Raw genomic sequence first — 18,968 nt, forward strand, 5'->3', positions numbered from 1 at the left:
CTCGTCAGGGCACGGCCGCGGCCCACACCGTGCGCAGACGCCATCCGCAGTCGCCTGCAGGCCGGGCGGGGAAGAGGCTCCCGCGCGCTCCCGCCCAGGCTCCACCCCCTGCTGCCTGCGGGCGGTGTCGCGGAGGTGGGGGAGCCGCCGCAGCCCAACGCGAGGCGGGGCCCGGCCGGGGCGGGACCTGGCCGGGGCGGGGCCGTCATGGCGGCCGCGGCGGTTGCGTCACGAAGCCCCGCCCTCCCGGCAGTCTCGGAACGTGCGTCGCCTCTGGCTGCGCCCGCGCACGAGTCTGGACGGGGCGGAGGGAGCCGGGAAGCGGAAGCGGCGAGCGCGCCTGGAGCGCAGCTGCGGGCGTGGGGGCGATAGGAGCCTCGGAGCCGTCCGGAGAGCGGGGCTGCCGGAGCGGGCGGCAGAGGCAAAGGCGACGGTGAGTGCAGCGCCGGCCCCGCGCCTTGCCCTCTCGGGCCCTTGCGCGGCGGCCTGAAGCCCCGAACCCCGGTCCCCGAGGGCTCCGCGGTGAGCGCGGCCCGGCCCTGCCAGCTGCGCGCTGCGGGCTGCGGGCTGCGCCTGCGGCTCCGTTTCCAGGTTTGGGCGAGGTCTCTTCCCCGAGGACCGCCCTTTGGGTTTCGTCCGTTCTCTCTGAGGAAGGGACGCGAGCGCAGCTCGGAATTCAGGCAGGCGGGCACTGAGGCGGCCGAGCGCCCGCGCGGGGACATGGAAATGCGGACCCCTCCCCCACTTGGCGGGTCTGGCGGTCGCGAGGGTGGCGCGAGGGGCTGGCGGGGACACCCGGGGTCTCCAGGTGTGGGTTGGCGGGGCGGGGACCCGGGCTCCGGAGCCCTGACTGTCGCCCGAGGCGCCCGGCGCGTCCCGCCTGCGGGTCCCGCCGCGGAGCTCACTGGGCTCGGAGCGAAAGTCCCGCCGCCTCGTCGGAGGAGCGCGGGCGACTCCCTCAGGTGGTTTCACCGGCTGTGGCTGCGGGTTGTGACTTTGGTCCCGGGTGTGGTGGGTAGCGGCTCGCTCTGCCGCTTTAACAGCTGAAAAAGCGCCCCAATCCACTGACTTAAATATGTGCAATAAACAGTGTTGAGATTCCTTATTACCTTGCAATTATTTTAAATGATGAGGCTTCGTAGAGGAATTTGGTGGTGGTGTGCAGCTTAAAAAATTTAAACGTTAAAGGGCTTGGAATACAGTAGATGCTCCTTAAAATATTTGTTGAACGAATGAATCTGGAAACATCAGACAAAGCGGGTCTCACGTGTAGTAAAATTTAGGCACATACCCTTTTGCCTAAGATTAAGGAAAAAACGTTGGCAAAAAACATGTAGTTTTGTTTATATGCTTGTTTTTGATTTTTACCCAATATATGCATACTTTGGAAAATCAGTTGTTACTCTCAGTGCTACTAACATAGAAAATAAGTTTGAAATGTGAATTTTTTATTTTGAGAAAAGTTGGTATACATTATCTATTTCTTAAAAACAGGCTTTATATCTCATTTTCTTTAAAAATAATGGAGAACATAAAGAGGCGCTGGGATTGTATTTTGAGACCCGGCTTTATTTTTCATTGTGAGTAAAGTTGTTTATGTGTTCTTGAGGGACTGCTATGGTCTTGAGTTTCTTTTTCTACAAGAGAGAACTGTAAATTGAAGGAGAGAAAAAAAAAAAACCTAATGTTGCACTAATACAATTAAACATTACCATTTACTCAACAGATATTCATTAAACATCTATTATGTGCTGAGATCTGTGTTGAGTGCTGTTTCTGGGGATGAACAAAACTCACAATAATCCTTTTTTAAAACGAGCATAAAGTTCTTATAATCGATGTTGCAAGTGGAGGCTGTCTTAAACGCCTAGTGCCTGCTTTAGGTTGGGAAAGATGGCAGGTGAACTAACTTAAAAGGGCTAAGATCATTGGGTTACACTTTCCTATTGTCTGTTTAGTAAAATCTATCTACATTTTAAAAAGAAGGGAGGAAGAGATTTAACAAACTGGTGTTTTTATTATCTCTGTCTTACAAGAAGATTTTAGGATAGCATATTTATTGAAAGGTCTTGTACTTCTGGTTCTGTGTTCTGTAAATAATCTTTGCAACAACAATATTTTCTGTGTTTAAAAATCAGTGATGATAAACATTGGATTCCTTTTCCATAAGGAACATTTTTAATTAAAGCACCATTTCAGGAATTTTATTTTGTCCTTTTCTTTACTATTTACAAACACAGGATTAACTTGATAATGCTGAAATTAGGATTATTAGTAATAATTTGTGGTTCCATATATGGACTTCATCTATAGTTTTACAACTGATAGAACTGCTTATTAAAAAGACGATGAAATTTTTAGTATTGCATTTATTCTAAGGTTGCATTGCCTATTATTATTTTATTTATATATGTTTAAAAACAATATTTGGCCTCTTCAGAAGTCTGAGTTAATGCCCTCCAAAGCCAATCTTGATCTTTACAAAATAATGTAGATTACTATTTTTTTTGCAGTTAGCTTTTGAATTTTGGTGGACCCTTTTGACTTGTCAATGCTTATAATAGTTGCTGGATCATTTCTGTCAGCGTATAGATAATATATGCAGCATATAGATACTGCTATCTCCCATCTTTAAAAAATCTTGTTCACATCTTTCTTTAGTTACTACTCTCCAGAAAAGTTGACATTTGTGGTCTTCAGTACTCCCTCTCTCTCTTGGATCCACTACAGTGAGGTTTTTTTTCTCTTCCATTCTACCATAGCAGCTCTTTTTTGAGGTTACTAGTGACCTCTTTGGTGAATTCTAATGTCAGTGAATATAGCAGCAATAACAGCATTTGATGTGGTTGATAATGTTCTCTTGTTTGAAACCTTCTTCCCTTTGCTTCTGTGATATTACTGCTTATTTTCAGTTTCTTTTGCTGGTTCCTTTTCATCACTCCAACTTCTAAAAAATGAGGCAGTGTTCCAGGTATATATATTTAGACCTCTTCTGTATTTATATTTAGTCCCTTTTGATCTCATCTAGCTAGAATTATATATTTCTAACTAAAAATTTTATCTTTAGTCTGAATTTCTTTCCTAATCTCCAGACTTGTATGTTCATCTGTGTACTCAACATTTTCAGCTAGATGTCTAATTTAACTAGACATCTAGATCCCAAAGTTAACATGTCACAACTGAACAACTCGTCGCCTCCTTCTTCTCTCTCACCCCCTCCAATAATAGTTTCCATTCCATTCTTCCTCATCTTTTAAATGTCCACTCCCTCTTGCAGTATCTCTGGCCCCAAACCTCATAGACATCTTGACTGCTTTCCTTCTGATACTCCCATGTCTAATTCAAATAATTATCATGAAAGTACATTCTTTGTGTACTTTAAATGCTGCCATAACTATAAATGGAACCACAATTTGCTGCCACCCCTGTAAGCAACCATAATCTCTTGCTTGTGTTATTTTCATAGTCACTAGTCTCCCCACTGCTTCTGTACTTTCCTATTCTCAACCCAGCAACCAGGGTGATCCTTTTAACATGAAAGTCTGATTATTTTACTCTTGTGTTCAAACCGTTCAGTGGCTTTCTATATCCTTGAGAGTAAAAGCCAGAATATTTGCTGTGCCTATGAGAGCCTCTGTTGATCTATACCTCCTGCCTTTCTGGTTTTGTGTCCTACACAATCAGGTTTCTCCCTGGCTTCCTCTACTCTGGCCCCCAGGCATCCTCCAGGTTTCTTGAACCTGCCAAGCGCAGGCTTGCTTTCATGCCCTCAGGGATAGAGCATTGTTTTATTCACTGCAGAGTCCCCAGGACCATGGCCTCTTGATGGGCACTCACAGTTCCTGAATGAATGGCTGCTTGTCTTGTTACTCATGATTCTGGTTACAGCCTATATGCATGTTTCCGTAACAAAAGTATTTGAACTTCACCTAAAACTATATAGTCCTGTAAGAATTAAGTAGAAACAAATTTAGATACAAGAATATAAAGTAGGTTTCAAGTCAATTTTTGTGTATGGGAAGTGAAAATACACAGTGAAATGATAAGGAACAGAGGAGATGGGAAAGGAATGAAGAGAGCTAAGGCAAATGAAATAAAGAAGAGGAAAACCTGGTTTGGAAATAGGGTGACAACATGTAAAAAATGTATTTTGGGCTTGCCCCATATTTCTTTTAAGTTACATTTCTTGAGTTCTGAGTGTTGGTGATTTTCATGGACTAGACACTTCAAGTTGGACTATATGATACCCTTCTTTTTATCAGGGATGTAGGCTCAGGTGAGATCAGAAGCCAAAACTTCATTGTTCTTCTGTGTTTTGCTCAACTCTTTTTGTTAAAGAAAAGGAGAAATTACTGAGAAAGCCTAATGGTATTCTTAGCAGTTTTTATTTTTTTTGTAGAAACCTCCAATAGAAGTCTCATAGTTTTAGGGAAAGATTTTCAGTGTACACAAATGTATTGGTATGCCTGTCCTCTTGGTACTGTACCGCCTATTTAGTCCCCCCTTAAAAAAGGAGAGGAATATAAGTACATTTATTGTTTTGCATGGTAAACTAGCAGCTAGCTACAATAATCACAAGTTTATTGAGTAGCATTAAATGCATATACTTATTTGTGCTCTTAAATGAAAAAAAAGAAAAATGTCTTTTCACCTTTTTCCCTGAGCTGTAGGTCTCATTTCCTGTTGGTTGATTAAAAAAAAAAAAATCTTTTAGATAAATTGTTGAAATGAGTAGCTCAGTAGTTCCTGAATGAATAAATAATTTTATGTGCAAGTATAAATTCTCCTTAAACCAGTCTCCACAGTTTCCTATTTTTGTGTAATATGCAAAAATTTGTCTTTATTGACTTGGGGGACTTTTATGCGGCCATAACGTGGACTTGGTTTTCATGGCTATAGGGAGTGTGGGTGTGTATGTGTGTATTTCTTTACAGTTTTTGTAATATGAACATGTAATTTAGACTGATATGCTGATGTTTTACTTTAACTCCTGAGCACTAATTTGAACAAAAATCGGATTTGGTGTTATATTTTTCTTTCACTTTAAAATAAACATGACCTTTATAATTCTTAAAAAGTCTATTTACATACCAAATAAAATGATTTTGGATGATACACTAGAAGTGTTTGCCTATGGTTTTGAAATAATCCTAGCCTGAACAACATAGTGAATTTATTTTATAGACTAATTAGGTCATCTTCATTAGAATTTAACATTGATGTACTTGAATTCATATGTTAGCATTTCACGTATGAAGTAACCATCTTGGGTTAATAAGATCCTTATTTCTGAGCTGGTGTGTAGTCCTACTACTAAGTTTATTTCAGCTGTAGTCACAGTTTTTTTTTTGTTTTTTTTTTTAAAGAGACATAGTTTTGCTCTGTTGCCCAGGCTGGAGTGTAGTGGTGTGATCATAACTCCTGGGATTGTTGTAGCTAGCTACTAATTTGCCATGCAGAACAATAAATGTACTTATATTCCTCTCCTTTTTTAAGGGGGGACTAAATAGGCAGTACAGTACCAAGAGGACAGGTATACCAATACATTTTTGTACACTGAAAATCCCTCCCTAAAACTATGAGACTTCTATTGGAGGTTTTTACATTGGCAATCTCCTGCCATTGCCTCTTGAGTAGCTGGGACTACAGGCGTGTACCACCGTGCCCAGCTGAGCAGAATTTTTTTTTTTTTTTTAGAGATGGGGTCTTGCTGTGTTGCCCAGGCTGGTGTTGAATTCCTGGGCTCAGGAGATCTTCCTGCCTCTGACAACCTCTCAGACAATCTCACCTTTGCTCATTACACTCTATCCAAGTTAGTCTGTTCAATTTCTCAAACATGCCATGCTTGGTCTTGCCTTAGGACTTTTACACTAGTCGTTTCCTTTGTCTGAATGGTCTTTCCCAGATCTGGAGCCTGGCCCCTTAACTTTAAGGTCTCAGCTTAAATATCACCTAAGTCACCACTCAGTTTAAAATAGCTTCCTCATTACTGTTTTAATTTCTTCATGGCATTTCTCAGTCCTTGAAATTATGTATTTTTATATATATTTCTTATGAGAGCAGGGACCTCCTTTGTCTTGTTCCCTGCTGTCCACAATGCCCAGAACGCTACCTGGCACCAAACAGGTGTGCAGTAAAGTGCTGAATGGATGAAACCGGGTACCAGTCTCAGCTGTTCTGTTATGAATGATTTTAGTGTACTAGTATTTTAAACTGTCAACAGCACATTTCTTCTGACCTGGGGAAGACAGAAACTGGATCAATCAGACAAAAGCTTGGTTTTAGAAAAGGGTGAGACAGTCTGGGACCTGCTCTGGTCCTCAGCGTGTCCCGTGGAGCCAGTGGTGCTGGCGTCGGTGGGTGCCTGTGCCTCTCGCTCCGAGTCTACGCCCGGTGCCTCATCTGCAGCTTGGACTGGCCGTGGGGGGACAGTTACAACACGGGAGTGGGCAAAATCTGCAGATCAGGGCTCTTTCTTTCAAAAGAGGTGGTGGTTCAGTATTTATCAGGAGACCACTGGGTGGGCCCATGTGAAATTGCTGGTTTTTGCTTGAATATTGGCAATTTCTTATGTTTTAACCCAGTAGCGTTAGTTGATTTGGTTTAAAGATAATTTCTTCATAGGAGTTAGTGAAATTACCTCAGTGCTTTACCTTCTTTCTTTTTCAAAATTATGTTCCCTTCACATCTGATGATTACTTGAGATTCATTTAATGCATAAAATTAGCTATTTATATGTTTGTATGTTATTTAACTGTATATCTAATAGCTTAGCTTATTCCAAAGCAGGCACGAAAGATCTTCAGATTCCTCTGAGAATGTTCTTGGTTTTGCTACTGAGCAGTAAATAAGCCTTTTGAAAGGTGTTCCTTTTCTAGTCAAGAAAGCAGATCCGATTCAGTTAGTGATACGGCATTATCTACCCTTTTTTTTCCCCCCCAGAATGATTTACATAAATATGTCTGAGTTCAGTTCTTTGGTTTTTTTTTTTCTGGCTTTTTTCTTCTTTTGCCCATTATTACTCTTGAAGCGCTTGCTTACATTTTCTGATCATTTACTTTTGCTACTCCATGATTTCTTCTACAAATAAATGTCACTAAATCAATGAAATGATTTTGTCTTGTTTCTCGAGTGTTTTCCTGTTATCTTTCCTGTGGTTACCTGGACATTCCAGCCCATTTCCAACCCTCCCCCCAGCTCTCCAGTAAAGAGACATGAAATTACAGGCATCATTTTCTTATCTGAGGAAGTTTATTGTTTAAAAATTGAACTTTGTTGGCTCAGGGGAATTTATTGGTATTTCTTGAGCAACATTTGCTTTATGTTAATTCTGAATAAGTGGATTTGAACTGGTGGTATTGAATTATTATAAAATATGACACCCACGTTTCCTATCCTTTAACTCAAATTGTTCTCTTATGTGCATATGAAAAAAAGTGTTTAATATAGAGCATCAGAAAGTACATATAAGGTAAAGAAGAAACCTTTACGCCTACCACCGCAAGATAACCAACCGCTAGTAATATTTTGCTGAGTGTTCTTCCAGATAAATCAGTGAATATATGCTTTTTCACAAAAGTAGGATCTTATTATACATACTATTCTATAACATTTTGCCTTAGCAAATGTTATGATCATATAAGCATTGCTTTTTATTACTTCAGTTTGAAAGGGTCTTATTGGAAAGTGAAAATTTTGTTTGACAAGGGTAAAGCTGTCAGTAAAGTTGTGATTAAAAACAATGGTGTTTATAGAGAGCAGAATGTGGCAGAGTCAACTGGAGACAAGAATTACTTAAGCAGTAATTTTTTTCTTAGGAGCTCTCTCACCATTGTACAATAGCCTGATTGTTTTATGCTAGCTAACAAAAACCGTTCCTGACTCTATGTAAAGTAGAATTATTTTAAATAGCCGTGTGGTGAAATATGGGCCTGTAAATATGTTCATATTTTTTAGACTGCCCAAGTCCTACTGATGTCTTAATATTAAAAACTTCTAGAAGAAAAATGTATTTTTTTGACATCCTTCATCTATGTGTAGTATGACAGTTTTATTAGATATTGCTACCCTTTCTATGTGTCAGAGTGAGGGAGTTTTTAGAAAAAGAAAATTTAGCATGTAAGAATTCTTATGTTAATGTTTGATTTGACTTTTGTTTTATGACTGTGAAAATTCTTGTGGAAGAATTGCTGATGTGTATTGGTGTATTGCATTCTTGGAAATTACCAGTCCCAATCTTGTCAAGTAATTGTTTAGGTCTTAAGGTAGCAATTTTTTTTTTTTCTTGAGACAGAGTCTTACTCTGTTGCCTGGGCTAGAGTGCCGTGGTGTCAACCTTGCTCACAGCAACCTCAGACTCCTGGGCTCAGGCAATCCTCCTGCCTCAGCCTCCTGAGTAGCTGGGACTACAGGCATGCACCACCATGCTCGGCTAATTTTTCTATATATATTTTTAGCTGTCCGTATAAGTTCTTTCTGTGTTTAGTAGAGACAGGGTCTTGCTCTTGCTCAGGCTGGTCTCGAACTCCTGAGCTCAAACGATCCGTGCGCCTCAGCCTCCCAGAGTGCTAGGATTACAGGCATGAGCCACCGTGCCCGGCCAGCAATTTTTTTTTTGAGACAGCTCTTACTCAGTTGCTGGGGCTAGAGTGCTGGTGGAGTCCTCATATCTCTCTGCAACCTCCTACTTGTTGGCTCAAGTGATCCTCCTGCCGCAGCCTCCCAAGTAGTTGGGACTACAGGCATGCGCCACCATGCCCGGCTAATTTTTTCTGTTTGTGGTAGAGAAGAGGTCTCACTCTTGCTCAAGCTGGTCTTGAACTCCTGAGCTGAAGGGATCCTCCCCCTTCGGCCTCCCAGAGTGCTAGGCTTACAGGCGCCAGCCACTGTGCTGGGCCTAAAGTAGCAATTTTTAAAGCCAATCAAATATCCTTTAAGGGTTTTATAATTTAAATGTTTTTTCCTTTGCCACAGGAAAGGTACCTGTTACCTAGTGTAGAAGTAGGCTGTTGATGTTTTGCCTTGTTTTTAGCTATGTCATTTTCTGTGTTGTATTACTGCTTGCTCGCAAGCTCTTGTAGTCTTTTTCTGTTCAGTAGCCATTTCTCTTACCCCGCAATGCTACATCCTGGACGGTGCATGTGTTGCGGAAAGCACTTCTCACATGGTAAAGAAAAATAAAAAGCAGTGTAGTCAATATGGACTTTTTTACTGAGAAATGATGTATTTCTTGTTTAGAGACTGGCAGTGTAGTCACTAAAAAATGTTTTTCATCCACATTATATGTTTGTGAATGGATATGCAGGTGTCTCTGTTTGTTGGAAGGTAAAGTGAATCTTGAGATAAATTCGAGAAAAGTGTTTCGAATTATTCCATACACTTTGCTGTTTTAAAAAAGTGTTATTTTTTAAAAAGTTTCATTCCACAGTGAGTTTTTAGCCTCCTCTTTTTACATTTATTTTGTTTTTGTAAACTGTTCTAAAGAAGCTTAGAAACTAGTCACACAGTAAGTGGCAGAACTCACATTTGAAGTCTTTTCTGATTTTTCAGAGTCAGTAAGCTTGGGAAGTGCTGTACAGTGGCAGAAAGAATATGGACTTTGGAGTTAGACACACCTCAGTTTGGTCCCTAACTCTGGCACATATTTGCTGCATGGCAAGTTCTTACCCGTGGTGATTTTTATTTTTCTTTTCATTTAAGTGAGGGTAATAGGCTTATTAAGATTAAATGAAGTAATACACATAAAGCACTTGGCTTGTAGAAGATGCCGATAAATGTTTCATTTCCTTTCTGCTACATCTTATGGTTTTAAAATATCTTGGGAGCCACTTGGACATTTCACTTGAAAGTGAATTGCAGCCAGGAAACTGGAAATAGACATAACCCAGGTGGACTCATATTGTAGTGACCCTCTTAATTTCCCTGTCTGAGAAGCAGAGTGGTTCTTATAACTGTTCAAAATATTTGACTTCAAGTCAGGTTTTATTGTTAAAAGCTGAAATGGAACCCATTGGGATGAGTTAATTATTGCTGACCAAAATGGCAAGAAAGTAACTATTTCTACATTTCCTGAGAAATTGAAGCATTTGTGCTGTATGCATAAAGATGGTAAATTTTAAAGGCTAAGAACTGACCCTTTGAAAAGAAATATATGATGAAAATAGGAGAAGAAAGTGTTTAACCAATAATAAAATTTTTTTTATCAGATTTAAGAGATGGTGCTGATTCAGACGTGCGCACAGTGACACAGGTGCTAAATGCAGTGCTGGAGGGAGTACAAATCTGTGGAACCTGTTGCAGAAGCACTTTGGCAATGTCACAGAGCAGAACTTAGTACTTCTGCGAGTACATCCTAAGTAACCAATTTTTCTGTTTTGCGGGAGTGAGGGGAGAAATAATTTTTTTACTGTAACAGCCTTATTGAGATTATTCACATAACATAAACACCTTTTTAAAGTACATAAGTCAGAGTTATACAGCCCTTGCCACTATCTAATTTTACAATATTTTCATCACCCCCCCCCAAAAAAAGAAATTAGTAGTCGTTCCCCGTTCTTCCCTCTCCTCAGTCCCTGGCAACCACTAACATATTTCATCTTTCTAGATTCGCCTCTTTGGACATGTGATATAAATGGAATTATATGCTGTGTGGCCAACTGGCTTTTTTTCATTTTGCATAATGTTTCAAGTGTGATCTGGACAGTGTATATCAATAGTACATCATTCTCTTTTATGGCTAAATATTATTCCATTGTAGGATATACAACATTTGACTTATGTATTCACTAATGAATAGATAGTGAGTGAGTGAACCCAAACAACTATGATGAACAACGCTGCTATGAAAATTCATGTACGGGTTTTTTTGTGTGGATATGTTTTTTTTTTTTTGAGACAGTGTCTTACTCTGTTGCCCAGCCTAGAGTGAGTGCCGTGGTGTCAGCCTACCTCACAGCAACCTCAAACTCCTGGGCTCAAGCAATCCTTCTGCCTCAGCCTCCCAAATAGCTGGGACTACAGGCATGTGCCACCATGCCCGGCTAATTTTTTTCTATATAGATTTTTAGCTGTCCAAGTCATTTCTTTCTGTTTTTAGTAGAGACAGGGTCTTTCTCTTCCTCAGGCTGCTCTCAAACTCCTGAGCTCAAACAATCTGCCCTCCTTGGCCTCCCAGAGTGCTAGGATTACAGGCGTGAGCCACCGCGCCCGGCCATCAAATCTCAATTTACTGAATCTTTTTTGATTTCAGACCAGGTTCCCTTCACAATATTGACTATGAGATTGCAGTCTAAGAATTTTCAATTTTTTTTGTCAAGCAAGAAAAAAATTATCTATAATCCTCGTATTTGTGGTTTCCAAAATCATACTAACTCAAGTTATTTGTCTCTTTTTTGTATGTGCTCTTAACATTATCACAAGCTATATAATACCTGCTGTTGATATTTGTCTAATTGAAAGGTTTTCTTGGTGTGCTATTTCCCCAGCAAAGGAATGTGTGTAAAGAGGTCTCTGAAACCACTAGCTCTAGCCAGTGCTGACACTAAGGAGTTAAGATCCTGTGTACATCCAGTGTTCTCATAGCACTTCTCTGAACCAAGGACAAATGACAGACTTTTTTAGTCGTGATGTACAGTCAGCCCATGGGTTCTGTATTCATGGATTCAACCAACTTTCTTGTCATTATTTGCTAAACAATGCAGCATAACAATTATTTACATAGAATTTACATTGTATTAGGTAGTATAAATAATCTAGAGATGATTTAAAGTATACAGGAAGATGGGTGTGGATTATATGCAAATACTATGCGATTTTATATAAGGGATTTGAGCATCCTCAGATCTTGGTATCTGCAGGGAGTCCTAGAACCAGTCCCCCAGGGATACCAAGGGACAGGTGTAACTGATTACTCCTTTTAGATGTAATTTATTCATTTGAGCTATGAGAGACTTAATATTAACTAATCCAACCCATTTATTTTTTAAGATATGATTAAGGCCCAGAAATCTTAGCACTGTACTCCAGGCTTTTGGTCTTTAGTCTGGTCTTGCTGATATTTGCTGATAACTTTATAATAAGCTTTGTGATAGTAAAAAGAAACCATGAAATATTTAGCAATTTTTCATTTTCTCTTAAACTTCTCAATACAATAATGATCATTTCTGTGGTATATTGTGTTTTTCTACAAGCAGAAATGAATGCCGAACCCTTACGAAGAGATAAAGGTTATTTGGTACATATTGGTGGTCTCTGTCCTTTGGTATCTGAGGTATGCCAAGATTTCTTTTTTGAACTTCATTTTTAAGTTTGTTAATTGTTCATATTATGATCATTTGTTGTGTTTCTACTTTTCACAAAGTTATTTCTCTTTTTTTATGCTGATTGAAGGTCTCATTTCCAGAAATACCAAGTTTCGGAAATTTCAATTTATGATTCTTCTACTAATTACAGGTGTGTTTCCCAAATTCAGTCAAATGTGCATTACTGTGTGCCTGCTGTTCACTAGAGGTTCTGTAGCAGACATCAGCCACAGTGGTGATAAAGTCAAAGGCCATTCCCACAGGAGTGTCCCAGGCTAGTATAGGGGGACACGTAGACAAATAGTTGCAGTCATTATAGACAAATAGCTGCAGTCATTAGTTTGTGCTGTTCTTAATCAGATCTTTCTTTGATTATACTTTGTAGCTTGTCATTAGAGTGCCTTAGTTAAGGAGAATGGGCTCCAGAAATAGATAACTTTGGCTCAATTCCCAGGTCTGTTAGCAACTTTATGAATAAATTTGGGCAATTTACTTAATCTTTTTGTACCTCAGCCTCCTCTTTGTCTATAAAGTGAGGTTAATAGTACTGTCATAGCGTTGTTGTGAAACTATGAGTTAAGTATGTAAAGCACTAGGAGTAAAGCCTAGCACATAGTAGATGCGCAGAAAATTGTATTCTATTATTTCTAATTTTAATTGCTTTTTAGATGACACTTTTATACTTTTTAGGTAGATAGCTACATCATCTATATATAATCTCTTCCAATATATACATTGGTACTTTCTATTTTGTGACATTCTCAGATCATTCAAATCACAGTGGTGATGGAAATACCTTTACTATCTTCTGATAAAAAGTGCTGGCTGTTCATTTCAAATATGAAAATCTTTATCAATTAAGAGAATCCTGTTTGTAGTTGGGGTTGAAATTTGTTAAAAAATAGGTGTTTAATTTTATTTAATGGAGTCACCTAAGAGTATGTGCTTTTTAAATTTTACTCATTAATGTGGTATTAATACATTTCATTATAGTAAAGTAGTATTATAATTCTAGTATTACCTGATGTGAAAGATTCTTTCAATATCTTGTTGAATCCTTAAAACAAACTGTGGGTTTTTTTTTCTTAATTATTATACATACTGTGTGGAAATTTAGGAAATACAATTAAATGCAAAAATACAAGGAGGTTATAAAAAATTATCCATAGTCGCATCATTTGAAAACAACCACTTTTTAGATTTGGTACGTATCCTGCCACTGTCTAGGTCTGTGCTTTTATAGGAATAGCTCTTGCTTGACTGCCTCAATTATATGGCTAAAATTCTGATTAGATATTCCAGCTCTTTTTTTGGTCTACATATTTCCCCACAACAAGGCCATAAAGATATTCTCTTAAATATTCTGGTAAATGTTTTAAATTTTGACTTTCACATTGCAGGCCTTTGGGTCATCTGGAGGTTATGTTTGAACATAGGAATTAATTTTAATTTTTTTAGTATAAATAGTCCCCAGATAGCTAGTCTCTGCAACTTTATCATACATCAGCTTTGCAAATGTTTTATGTTAAATTTTAATATAAAATTAATAGGAGATAATTCATGAGAAATGCTTACTATCTTTTATTTGTCATCTTTAATTTGGTTTTTATTTAGTTATCCTAAATAAACATTCTTCCTGATTTCAAGCTAAGTATATCAACCATTTTTTTTTTTGGGAGACAGAGTCTCACTCTGTTGCCCGGGCTAGAGTGCCCTGGAATCAGTCTAGCTCACAGCAACCTCAAACTCCTGGGCTTAAGCAATCCTACTGCCTCAGCCTTCCGAGTAGCTGGGATTACAGGCGTGTGCCACCATGCCTGGCTAATTTTTTCTACATATATTTTTAGTTGGGCAGATAATTTCTTTCTATTTTTAGTAGAAACAGGTCTCACTCTTGCTCAGGCTGGTCTCGAACTCCTGACCTTGAACGATCCACCCACCTTGGCCTCCCAGAGTGCTAGGATTACAGGCGTGAGCCACCCTGCCCAGCTTAGTATATCATCCTTTATAAGAGCATTTATTATTTTGAAAACTATATTTGAGCCAGTGGTTACAAAATTAAGTTTGAGGTAATTTAAAGTCATTAATGAAAAATCTTTTGGTTTTCTGCTTTTGTATTTTAGATATGCATCTCTTGCTTTCCAAAAAAAAAAAAAAAAAACAGTGATGTAAAGATGGCTGTGAAAGGAATGATGCCAAAAAGGTGGGGGACTGCTGCTTTACAGTCTTTTTTTAATTCTTTATTCTTGAATAGTGCTACTCTATAAGTGACTAATTATTATACTTTCATCACTTTTTGTAGCTAACGTTATCTCATAATTGTTGAAACCATAAAATGCAGTCATTTTATTTTTTTATGCCCTCATCTTTACCTCACTGAAATTTTAAACACGATGTGGAAAATGATGGAAGTTTGCTTTGTTCACTCTTTCCACTTCTCAGCAAAATGCCTGGGATCCCGTAGGCATCCACAGACCTTTCTTTTCAATGTACATGTAGTAAAATGCACATTTTGGTGTCCATGACTTTAGATGAAGGCATACGGGCAAGTAACCTCCACCATAATGAAGATACAGAACAGTTTCCTCATTCCAGAAAATTCTCTCATGCTCTGATATATTTCCTATTCTTAAAATTTTACCTATTTCAGAATGTCATGTCAATGAAACCATACTATGTATCCCCAGTAGTCTGGCTTCTTTTACTTAGCTTAATGCACTTGACGTTGATCCATGCTGTTGTGTGCGTAAGTACTTCATTCCTGTTCAAGTATTCCTCATTTTTATTCAGTTATTTTCTTACTGACTTTTGAATTCTTTATCAGATAGATATGTGATTTGCAAATAATTCTTCTCAGCTTGTGCCTTGTCTTTTCATCTTAACAGTGTCTTTCTTAGCAGGGGTTTTTAATTTTCATAAAGTATAAACTATCAATTTTGCTTTTGTAACTTTTTAGTGTTGTAGCTAAGAGCTCTTAGCATAATTCAAGGTCACAAAGGTTTTGAGTTAATTTTTATAAATTGTTTGAGGTTGAATTGTGGTGGTTTTGATTCTTTGTATTTGTTTCTATTTTGCGTATGGAATTGTGCCAGTGTCATTTGTTGAGAAGACTGTCTAATGTCCATTGAATTACCTTTGCACCTTGGCCAAATATCAGTTGCCCCATTTGTGTGGATCTATTTCTAGACTGTGACAGTTCCATTTAACTCTATCTATTTTTCCACCCATACTACATGGCCTTGATTACTGTAGCTTTATAGTAACTCTTGAAATCAGGTGGAATGAGTCCTCTAACTTTATTATTTTTTAAAATTGTGGCTGTTCTAGTCTGTTTTGTCTTGCTATATAAATTTTATAATTCAACTTGTCTATCTACAACAAAAATCTTACTTGGATTTTTACTGGAGTTACTTTGAATTTACAGATCAGCACAAATCCCTTTTTAATAAATGGATGAAAGAAAAATATTTGTTGAATAAATGAATCTAAATTTTTCCCTTAGTAAGATTAAAGGGATCTCTTTCAACTTTGTCTGTTTTCCAATCCTTTCCTAATTCCTGGAGTTATCACATTCCTTTTCTATAGCATTACCATTTCCATTCACAGACCTTTGTCTCTACTCTCAGTCAGGCATAGCCCTTCTTTATCCCGACAGGATTTTCACTTGACTTTGCATTCCTTTGACGTTACTATCCTTATCTGTCTTGTGTTCTTATTGCCAGACTTCTCAATGAAGTGATTTATATCCAATGTCTCAATTTCTTTGGTTGCTTCTGTCGTTTGTCCTAATAATCTGTCCTCAGTCTTTACAATTTCACTTGAACTCCTCTTTCCATTGTCACTGGTGACGTTTTCAATGGTCTTTCCCCATCTGCCTTCGTGACTCCTTGGCCTCTTTAAATTAGTCATTTCTTTGTGGAAACTCTTTTCGTCTCATCTCAGTGACACTTCACATGTAGGGTGAATTTTTTGTTTCCTTCCACAGTAAGAAGGAAGGAAACAAAGTACAATTAGGTTACATGGGGACCTAAACAGAAGGTTTGGGAACTGTGGCTTCTCCTCTCCCTTCTCATGTACCAATTAATATGGTTTCTTGCCTCTGCATCTCTGTGTGTTCATTCTCCTCCTCCTCTCTGCACATGACAGTTTTCTGCCCGCATTTGGCTTTGTGTTACTGAATTCTGACTCTACAGTATTTTCAGTTTGACAGATTAATTTGCTTGAGGAACACCAAAGGAGCACCCCGAACGCGGCGCCGGGTACCGGCATGGCCCCTTTGGGCCCTCCGACTCGGAGCTTCTTTGGTAGGACTGGTGGGTCGTCCCGAGTGCCGTTTTTGGTTGATGGTCTTGGTTTACTCTGAGCCGGTTCTTTTCCTAGGAATTGTTGTTTGGGATCCTAACTTAGATTTGGAGGTGCATCCTAAAGGGTCTTCTCCCTTGTCTTTTTATCCTAAAATTAATCTCAATTGGCTTTGCTGTGCATTTTTAAAAGAGGAAACTGAACTGTCTTGTTGGTAGATAAATGAGAGACTGAGTTCCTCAGCTCCGAAGAGAAGGGGCAACCTCACTCCTCCCAGTGTGGGAGACCCGGCGACGGGGGTCCCAGGTGGGAGTTGCCTGGGGCGATTCCCTGAGGCGCGAGTGGCCCCATAGGGAACCCCCACACACGTTAATTAAAAGAAGGCTCTTCCAGGAAACGCATATAAGAGCTGATCACTCGGCGTTTGGAGCCCTCTCGGAGGTGCTAGACCTCCGAGAGAGAAACCTGAGACACCTAAGAGGGTGGGAGCGACTCACTCAGTGGTGAGACCTTGAGGAGCCCCACCCACAAGCAGCACACTCTGATCCACGACACCCAACCCCGTGTTACAGTTCGGTTGCTTCTTTTAAAGAAAAAATGGGACATCCTTTAAAATCGAGGAAAGACAAGGGAGAATGACCCCCATGGGGCACCGCAGTTGGTGTGTGGTACCTCTACTTGCAAGTAGTTCTGGAAATGAAAAGAGTGGAAGGCATGCCAGGTGTTGGTAGGGCTCCAGCTGGTTATAGCTAATGCTTGAGCACAAGTTTTTACGAAAGGGCAAATTACATCCAGGAAAATTCAGAGTTGAAACGGTCTACCTACCGCCTATAGAGTTGAAGTGTCTTGAGCTATTTCTCTCTCTTCTTTTCTGGCTACTCTAAACCCTGCTAAGTTTTTCTGTTGATGTCCAGATAACTCATTCTTTACGGCATTTACAATGGAAAGGCTACGTGGAGATCCTGATGCCAGTTATTGGTCAAAGGGGTATGAAAATATTTCCATTTTGGTCTCTTAACCCTAAAGGCAGACAGAGTTTACCTCCACTGATTCACTGTGTATAGAGAGGTACACAGGAGGTGTTTCTAAACGCACTGTCATGTAATGTTAACCAGAGTGTCAGCGACTCAGAGTTGTCCTAGAAGTTGTGGTTAGAAGAGCTTAAGGTGAAAGCTTCGGTTTTCCCTTCGTCTCGTCCATTTTTGTCCCACTCTTTACAAGCGAGCAGGTTATGTGTACATTATGTGGGTGTGACAAAGTTTGTGCCTGGGGAAAATGTTTGTAAATTATTAATTTTTGTGTAGTAATCTATTTTAAGCTGAAAAGTGAATGATGATTACAATCCAGAGAATCTGAAAACAGTCTTACTCTTTATGAATATTGCGTGTACTCAAGTGTACAGCCCCCCCCCAAAAAAATTGTTCTGAGAACATTTAGATTGTTTCCAGACAGCTTAATCTTGATCCTCACGGAGAAAGCATGCTACTTTTTCGTGTCATTGTTTGAGTTGCTGAGGACTGGCGCTTAGAGTTGTTTTTTTTTTTTTTTTTTCCTTTCTCTGTCTCTCTCTCTCTGAGCCTACACTCAGGTGATCTTATGTTGATATCAGATTCAGAAAACTTAACTTAAAACGAAGGCTTCAGGAGCAAAAATGTTCTGACCTTGCCTCGTCTGCCTGCATCTTGTACCAACCCCTCCCTGAAGCCAGCCATAAAAACCAGAATCCCTCTACCCAAGGCAGGTTGTACAGCCCAGAACCCCTGTTTTTCTGAAAGCTAGCCTCAAAACCCAAACTTAGTCTATGTAAAATGGCCATGAAGTAATTATCTGACCTGCTTTGTTCTTACTTTGTTTTACTGTAAAACCCCATGCCAGAAAGGGCCTTGCCGCCCTGCGGCCCAGAAGGGAGGAAGGCACACTGGAGAGAGGCCAAGCAGAATCTCAATGTAAAAGCCTTGCTGGTTCTGCCACTTGGCCTGTTAGAGTGAGCGCACCCCCTTTTGGGCCAGTCATTTCTACTGCACTGGCCATGCTTTCAACATAAATAATGGGCAGTTTCCCCTGCACCTTTGAGTGTACGTTCTGAAGGTGTCCATGCATAAGTTTTATTCCTTTTTCCTAGTAACCTTCTCAGCAGTAAATTCTCAACAGGTCTTCACGGGGACCTTTTTGGGCCTTTGCTCCCCGACTTTGGGGACCAGAGAGACTTTCATCCCTGTGATGTCAATAAATTCTATTTTGGGACGTGACGTTTTGGAAGGATCTAACGAACTGATGGGATGTTATAAAATGTTTACTACATTTATAACATTTAAAAGTGATGTCATATTTGCTGACTAAGTCTTACTGAAGGACTTACTTGCTTTT

General features: G+C 39.7%; 1 long non-coding RNA gene across 3 annotated transcripts in view; it reads left to right on the forward strand.

The window, feature by feature from the left end:
• Nucleotides 1-274: 274 nt before the first annotated feature.
• The window catches only part of LOC123633478, a 44,157-nt gene continuing 25,463 nt past the window's right edge, over nucleotides 275-18,968 (forward strand). For 2 of the 3 annotated variants that reach the window (XR_006733605.1, XR_006733604.1), the window contains exons 1-5: nucleotides 275-433; nucleotides 10,206-10,355; nucleotides 12,192-12,268; nucleotides 12,388-12,450; nucleotides 14,423-14,502. This is a non-coding gene — a long non-coding RNA (uncharacterized LOC123633478). The remainder of the gene's footprint in view (nucleotides 434-10,205; nucleotides 10,356-12,191; nucleotides 12,269-12,387; nucleotides 12,451-14,422; nucleotides 14,503-18,968) is intronic. The other variant, XR_006733606.1, reaches the window with a different exon arrangement.

This window comes from Lemur catta, chromosome 2 (assembly GCF_020740605.2).
Source record: "Lemur catta isolate mLemCat1 chromosome 2, mLemCat1.pri, whole genome shotgun sequence".
Classification (NCBI taxonomy): domain Eukaryota; kingdom Metazoa; phylum Chordata; class Mammalia; order Primates; family Lemuridae; genus Lemur; species Lemur catta.